The sequence below is a fragment of the Chiloscyllium plagiosum genome, unplaced genomic scaffold (genome assembly GCF_004010195.1).
Source record: "Chiloscyllium plagiosum isolate BGI_BamShark_2017 unplaced genomic scaffold, ASM401019v2 scaf_96561, whole genome shotgun sequence".
Classification (NCBI taxonomy): domain Eukaryota; kingdom Metazoa; phylum Chordata; class Chondrichthyes; order Orectolobiformes; family Hemiscylliidae; genus Chiloscyllium; species Chiloscyllium plagiosum.
The window spans coordinates 2334-7101 of NW_025201444.1; the positions used below are offsets into that span (position 1 = coordinate 2334).

General features: G+C 46.0%; 1 non-coding gene across 1 annotated transcript; it reads left to right on the forward strand.

The window, feature by feature from the left end:
* The first annotated feature begins 921 nt into the window (after positions 1-921).
* On the forward strand, positions 922-993 carry trnae-uuc. The gene has a single exon. It is a non-coding gene; the product is annotated as a tRNA-Glu (tRNA).
* Positions 994-4768: the final 3775 nt, after the last annotated feature.

The following is a 4768-nucleotide window of genomic DNA, read 5'->3' on the forward strand; positions in this document are numbered from 1 at the left end:
AGCGTTTCCGTGTTTTACCTAAATTATCTTGACCTTGCATACCTCAAGCCTCAAGCTAATTTCACGAGAAAGCTTTTCCAGTTCAAAAGCCAACTGTTAATGATGGCTCTGTTTTCTGTCACGTAACCAATTTCAGATCGATGTTGTTAATGTTTCTTTTATTCCTTCAGATCCAGGTTTCGCTCACAGGGCTGGAACAGAACTGTCACCAAATACATTTACCAATCTACGTTCATCCTATCGATTGTATTAGCATCATCAACACTTCTCATCAAAATAACTCGAGAGAATTTCATCACAATTTTCTGTGAACAGTTCTACATTAGCTTTGCTGAATGAACCCCAAATTTCTTGAAGTGGCTCCTTATTTTCGTCCAAAATTATTAATCTCTCTCTACGTGGAAATGGATCTTTCTCACCCGCTCTATCTCTCATCAATGTTTGGAGTTCAGTTCAATTTTCCATCAGCCTTCTCTGTTCTGATCAAATCCAGGGGAACAGGAAACATTGGGGTTATGATGCGGCCATGACAAGCCCAATACTCACCTTTCCTGTTGGACCCATTCCATGAGAAATATTAGACCACAACTTGGGGCCTCTAGTTGTGGCCGAACATTTACGTTGCCGCCTTACACATCCTTTGTGGGCTCTCCCGCCCATGTTGGAATCCTGCTGAATGTGCTTTCTTCGCTGGCGATTTTAAATGACTTCCTGTTGGTTGCATTGTGCTCAAACTTCACAAAACCCGTCTCAATAAAGCCACGTTTTCTCACGTCTGGGAATTTATTGCCATGCAGGAAACTCGAGCTCTGAACAAAAACCGTAGCACACTCAAAACGTCGGCTCTGTTCACCTTTCCACAGATTCGATTTCCGGGCAGGGAAGAAATTTTCGGAGGAGTTGTCAGCATGTATCCCTGTCTCCCTGGTAGTCCAGTGGTTAGGATTCGGCGCTTTCACCGCCGCGGCCCGGGTTCGATTCCCGGTCAGGGAAGCAATTTTCTGGGCGTTTAAAGGTTACCCGTTCTTCTTAAATGTGCTGTTATTTATTGATCTACATAGTTCCTGGATGCTGCAGTGTGTCGTGGCTTGTTGAAATAGTGTCCTGATTGAGATTTGTTTGTATGTGTAGGGATGATTGCTTCTGCAGTTAAGTTCTTGGTTCGTGTGCGTTGTTTTCCTGTCGAGGCTGTTTTGAATTTACCATTGACTGTTCGTTCTCTTGTGACATCTAAAAGAAATGGCACTTTGTTGTTGTTCTCCTCTTTTGCGAATTTTATGCCAGGAAGGAGATTGTTGATGGTGTTGTCGGATTCTTCTAATTTGTTTCATTTTGTGCTGACAAAAGTGTCATCACTGTTGCGGACCCAAAGTTTGGTTTGGATCGTTGGAAGGGCAGTTGGTTCGAGTCTCTGCATTATTGCTTCTGCGAGGTATCCTGATACTGGTGGTTTCATGGGTGTTTCGTTGATTTGTTTGTTAGTCTTGTTACTGAATATGAAGTGGGTGGTAAGGCACAGCTCCACGAGGTTGACAGTGTTTTCTTTGCTGATGAAGTTGGTGCTGTGTTTGTGTCTTTGGTTCTTCGAGTAGTGTCTTCAGTTTTCTTTGGCCACGTTGATGTTAATGGATGTGAACAGGGCTGTTATGTCAAAGGACAGCATTATTCCATCCTCTTCTATTTTGGTGTCTTTGGTGTTCAGGAATTCTTGGATGACGGGTCCCCAATAAACCCAGTCCGCCGATTTCTCATTGATGCTTCCAAGCTGACTCTCAAAAATTCGGTTTGTCCCTCCATTCTTACCTGTTTGCTTTTTGTGGGTTTTGAAAGCTTTCACAATCCTCTGACTGAGTATTGGAGTTGGGAAGTTATGTTGTGGCTGTATAGGACATTGGTTAGACCACTTTTGGAATATTGTGTGCAATTCTGGTCTCCCTCGTTTCAGAAGGATATTGTGAAATTTGAAAGGGGTCTGAAGCACCACTGGGTCCACAGAGGGGAAGAGGCCCTTCTGCTGCCCTGAGTGTGGGAAGGCCTTCAGTGATTCCTCTGCCCTGCTGACGCACTAGTTGGTCCACGCCAGGGACGGCTGTTCGCCTGCCCTGAGTGCGAGATGGCCTTCAGCAGTTCTTCCCACCTGCTGAGACACCAGTGGGTCCACACTGAGGAGAGGCCGTTCTTCTGCCCCGAGTGCAGGAGGGGCTTTGCTCTTTCCTCCAACCTGCTGGCCCTTTGGTGGGTCCACATGGGGGAGATGTCGTTCAGTTTCCCTAAGTGCAGGAAGACCTTCAGCAATTCCTCAGCCCTGCTGAGGCACCAGTCCGTCCACACCGTGGAGAGGCCCTTCAGCTGGCACGACTGTGGGAAGAGGTTCATGTTTTCCTGCAACTTGCGGAAGCACCAGCGGGGACACCAGCGCTCCCAGCAATCAGATGCCACCGGTGATGCTGCCTTCGGTCACACCCCAGGACTGAACCTCCTGCCAGTTCTGACAGTGGGTGCAGTGGGAGAGTAGGTGGGATGTTTTTGTTTTCTGCTGGACTGCAATTGTCTTCCCCACCCCCCACAACCACAACCCCATGGTGCCTCAGGGTTAGCACTACTGCCTCATGGCACCAGAAACCCAGGATCAATTCCACCCCAGGCGGTCTGTGTGCAGTTTAGGGAGGGTAGGAAAATGGATCTGAGTAGGTTACTCGTCGGAATATCAGTGCAGATGTGTTGGGCTGAAGGACCTGTTTCCACATTGTAGATGTTCTACGATCCTATGATCGTAGAACAGGGGAGACTGCTGATCATTGAGTCCGGGACTGCACATTGCCAATGAAATGATCCAGAGAAACCTAAGACCGCAAGACCATCAGAGCAGAAGTTAGGCCATTCGGCCCGTCGAGTCTACTCTGAAATTCGTTAGTGACAAAAGTAGTGCAGATGAGATTAGCTTCAGTGTGGAAACAGGTCATTTGTCCCAACAAGTCCACACCGACCCTCTGAAGAGTAACTCATCTAGACCCATTTCCCTCTGACTAATGTACCTAACTCTGTGGGCAATTAAGCATGGCCAATCCACATGAACTGCACATCTTTGGTTTATGGAAGAAAGCGGGATCACCCACAGAAAACCCACGCAGCCATTGGGAGAAAGTGCAATCTCCTCACAGACAGCTACCAAGGCTGGAATCAAACCTGGGTCCCTGGTACTGTGAGGCTGCAGTGGTAACACTGAGCCACTACATGTAGCCCGAAGTACGCAAGCAGGAGGTTGTGAGAATTCAGCAAGCCAGACAGCACCAGGATGTGGAGTCATCAGCGTTTTGAGTATTAACCCTTCTTCAGGACTGAAATGTTGACTTGTCTATGAGAAACGATTTACGGGAATGTTCCAGGGGTTTGGAGGATTTGAGCTAAAGGGAGAGGCTGAATCGGCTGGGGCTGTTTTCACTGGAGCATTGGAGGCAGAGGAGTGACCTAATAGAGATTACAAAATCATGAGGAGCATGGACAGGGTAATAGACAAGATCTTTTCCCTGGGATGGGGGAGTCCAGAACTAGAGGGCAGAGGTTTAGGGTAAGAGGTAAAATATATTAAACTGACAACTTCTTCATGTAGAGGGTTGTATATGTATGAAATGAGCTGCCAGAGTATATGGGTCAGGTGCTGTCAAATGAGACTACATTAATTTAGGGTATCAGGTCAGCATGGACAAGTTGGACCGAAATGTCTCTTTCCATGCTGTACGTGTCTTTGACTACTGGTCCTGATGTAAATTTAAAATAAAGTCCAAGTAACTTTGAATAGTTCAATCTTGTTGAGCTCACCTCCTGAAAAGTTTCAAATGAATCCCGCTGAGAGATACTGTTTAAACAATACTGAGTTGGACAAAGTATCCCATCAAGTTCAAAACAAACCCAGAGTTGAAAAAGTCAGAAGTCAGAACACCAAGGGGACCAAAACTGAGAGAGATCTAGGGTTGCGGGCTATTAGCTCCTAGAAAATGGAGTCGTGGGTAGACAGGGTGGTGAAGAAGGCTTTTGGCAAGCTTGCTTTCATTGGTCAGAGCATTGAGCACAGAGTTGGGACGTCTTGTTGCAGCTGTCACGCATGCCACACAACAACGATAGACGTGGCCCTGCCCCCCTCTGACTGGCTGTCCCTTTGAATATCTGGGGGAAGATTCAACCCACCTGCCTGTGTTTGGCTCATATGTACTTATCCAAATAATTTTAAACATTGTAACATTACCTGTATCCACCACTTCCTCTGACAGTTCATTCCACACACGAACCACCTTAAATTTAAAAAACGTTGCCCCCATCCCCGTCCTTTTTAAATCTTCTCCCTCTTATCTTAAAAATATACTCCCAAATTTTGAAATCCCCTATCCTTAGGGAAAAGACCAAGGTTATTCCAATTATCTTTGTCCCTCATGACTTCATAAACCTCCATAACCTCCACCCTCAACCTTCTACAATCCAGTGAAAAAAAGTCCCAGCCTATGCCGTCTATAAATCATTCTGGCAACATCATAGTTAAAAAAGGTGAGCTTTAAGAATTGGCTGAAAGGGCAGTGAAGATTCAACCATCTGACAGTGGATCTGAAATCACATGTAGATCAGACAAGGTTCGGACAGCAGGAAACTAGTTAAGTTTTTACAACAAACCTCAACGGTTTCATCATTAGACTCTTAATTACAGATTTATATTGAATTCAGATGCCACCATCTGCCGTGGTACATTTTGAACCCAGGTCCACAGAACATTACCTGG